At 52.7% G+C, this 3,074-nt stretch overlaps 1 long non-coding RNA gene across 1 annotated transcript in view; it reads right to left on the reverse strand.

The window, feature by feature from the left end:
• Window positions 1-1,174: 1,174 nt before the first annotated feature.
• The window catches only part of LOC118171423, a 21,586-nt gene continuing 19,686 nt past the window's right edge, over window positions 1,175-3,074 (reverse strand). The window contains exon 3 of the long non-coding RNA XR_004753197.1: window positions 1,175-2,883. This is a non-coding gene — a long non-coding RNA (uncharacterized LOC118171423). The remainder of the gene's footprint in view (window positions 2,884-3,074) is intronic.

The raw sequence follows: 3,074 nt of genomic DNA on the forward strand, positions 1-3,074 counted from the left end.
TGCCTACAAACACCCCCAGCGCCCTGCCGTCCTCCTGGTGCCTTATGTCGAGGCACTGATGGCATTTGCAACACCCACACTCAGCTGCCACAGCATCCTGCAAAGCCTCAGGGATTTACATCCCTGCCAGCAGCCGCGCTAGCTTCAGCCTCGCCAGCACCCGGCCACGCCGTGTCGTTCACGCTCAGACCCACAGCCATGCTGGAGGGCTGGGGTTGGGGGTGTGGGGCAGGTCTGGGTCCAGACGGGGGTCCCGGGGGGGGGTCCCCCAGGCACCGTGAGCACTGAGCTCCCAGTACAGCACAGACACGGGCACACGGAGCAAGTGCAGCACGGGGCCATGGGGCTGCTGCTGGGACGGGGGCACCTGGCATGGTGGGGGCTGAGCGCTGGGGCTGCCCGGCCCGGAGAGTGTCGGGCATGGGGGGACCTTGCCAATTCCTGCAAGCACTGGAAATACCAGTGAAACACAAGAAAATGTTTTCTTACAGTGAGGGTGGTCCAACATCAGCACTCCACGGAGGCCGTGGATCCCCGTCCCTGCAGCACAGCCCCAGCAGCGGGTGCAGTGGGGGGCCCCCAGCTCTGACACTGTACTGTCTGACTAGGTACGGATAAAAGAGGAGGTTAAACATTTCAGTCATTTTTTAAATGTCAAGCCATTTGGAAAGGAGCAGTCCCTCCTTCTTCCCTGCAACAAAATCAGCATGCTGCAACCAGTGCCAAAGAGGAAGAAAAGTCTCTGCAAAGACAGATGCAGCTCTTCATCTGTGCGGGGTCGGTGATGCGCTACCGCCTGCCGGGGAAGGCTGCAGCCACGGGCAGTCCCGGAGCCACACATACCCGAGGCCGAGAGGGAGCAGGCAGGGAGGGCAGGGACAGGGAGCTGGAACTGGTTTCGTCCCGGCCAAACTGGAAATGACGGCGGGGCCTGGTGTGAGTGGGAAGCAGCCCCAGGCCTCAGCAGAGCCATGCTCGGTGCCCCTGCCCCGCCGCCAGGGCTCGGCACCGCGCGGCCTACCCGAGGGCTCTTGGCTTGGCCGGGCCGCTTCCTCGCGGGGCCTTGAAATGGACGCATTTTGTAAGCCTTTTGTTATCTATTTTTAACCGCGTATCGCTGTCTGAAGAATCACCTAGAAATGTGAATTAACCGCAATAACACAAAAGGCAGGAAAAGTGTTTCAGAATTTTATTGGTGCCTGTTCCAACGAAGGTTGCTAGGTACAGTGCCAGTAACTCTGCGGCTGCAGCTCTGCTGTCACTAAAAATAGTTACAACTTCAAAAGCCATGCCTAACACCAAATGTACGTGCAAACAAACCTGTGCTTGATTAAAACCCAAAACCTTCTTATTCATTAAAACTACATACAAATAAGGGGATTTTTTTACTAGTATTTAATTAAAGCAGTTACATAACCTGAGAAGCTGAAATACCAAGTAACACCGTCTCTGCAGATATTGCAAAGTCAATTTTCACTAATATTTACACAAAAATGGAACTTAACAATATAGAAACCACAGTACAAGAGAAAAATAAACATTTTCAGATATATCCTTGAAACACCCTGTAATTCATAGTCACAAAATACGCAGTGGCCTTAATTCACAAGGTGCATGTCTCCAAAGTGTTTGCAATTATTGTGCCAATACAATTCGACTCCAGAAATATTTTTCAGTAGTAGATTCTGATTATGTTCCAAGGACTTGGAGTTAGAAGTAACAAGTTTCAGTGGGGTGACACGACGCTGTTTAAGCCTTTCTGAAGGCTTTCAGCGCAGGTCTCCGCCAGCTGCCCCAGGCCCAGAATCGCCTCCCGCAGCTTCGCCCCTGCAGCCCCAGTGCCCACAAGACCCAGCCCGCGCCGGGGGGCTGCGGCGGCCTCTCCCATGGCCCTTGTTCTGCCTCAGCTGCTGGTTAACTGGGTCAGTCTGGGCAATTAGCTGTGTTTTCACGAGGGGCAATTTGCTGTGTTTTCAAAGGTGGCTGTGCCCTGGAGGGGCTGCGAGCTCGGTACACGCACTGTTGGTGAGCAGTGGGCCCCCATCGGTGCTGTGCTTCCCATAGCTGCTACTGGAGGTCATCAGGACTTCCTGCTCAGGAACTCTGAAAACCTTTTTCATATTCAAATAGAAAGAACTTCAGCCTGAAGCTTCCTTCAAAATCTGCACAAGGCTAACCAACAAGTACAAGTGCATAGACTTGGAAAAGTGAGCTTATCACAGGAATAAGCAATATCCGTTTTAGGACGTGTCACTCTATTAATCTTAGTTCTGGCCTGATCTGGAGACAGAAAATAGTAACGGGAAAAAACATCCCGGCGAGGCGATTAGCAGGGTTTGCTGTCTCCTGCCACCCCTGGGGCCAGCCTGTTTAACTGTTACACACCTTGCTGGTCAGGTAGGGCTTTCCTCCTCTGACACTGGGAAAGAGCAGACGCTTTGCATAAAGCATTCTTCCTGAGTTTTGGAGGGACTGGAGCTCACAAGAAAAGCGAGTTGTGCTCAGCCTGCTCTGGACTCAGCCCTGCAACCGTGGGGCATGCGAGGAGCCGGCCGCTCCAGCAGGAAGTCCTTCTGGAGGGGACCCTCAGCCTCACAGCCCCCTGCCCTGTCCCTGTGTGCCAGGAAGAAGGGGAGCGGGATGCCAGGCACAGGAAGGCCCGGAATGACCCCTTCTGCTGGGCTCACAGCGAGACCGAGGGTTTATTCTGTGGGCTGACACTATGAAAACAAATCTTCATTTCTGTCCTTGGACATAAACAGGAAGCCTGCGGTCTGGTGCCTGTGGAATCCCCTCCTTAAGCAGCGGCAGTTGTCCGCAGATTCTCATCGCTCCGTGCCACAGCACCGCGGGACAGGGGCTGCGAGGCAGCTTGGCAGGCCGCTCGGTGCCGTCTGCTCGAAGCAGCCCCAGTTAAGTTACTATTGATTGTGATTTCATTTATTTTGTATCGTATGAAGTGGATTCAAAACAAATTAGAATAGAATAGAATAGAATAGAATAGAATAGAATAGAATAGAATAGAATAGAATAGAATAGAATAGAATAGAATAGAATAGAATAGAATAGAATAG

This window comes from Oxyura jamaicensis, chromosome 9 (genome assembly GCF_011077185.1).
Source record: "Oxyura jamaicensis isolate SHBP4307 breed ruddy duck chromosome 9, BPBGC_Ojam_1.0, whole genome shotgun sequence".
Taxonomy (NCBI): Eukaryota; Metazoa; Chordata; class Aves; order Anseriformes; family Anatidae; genus Oxyura; species Oxyura jamaicensis.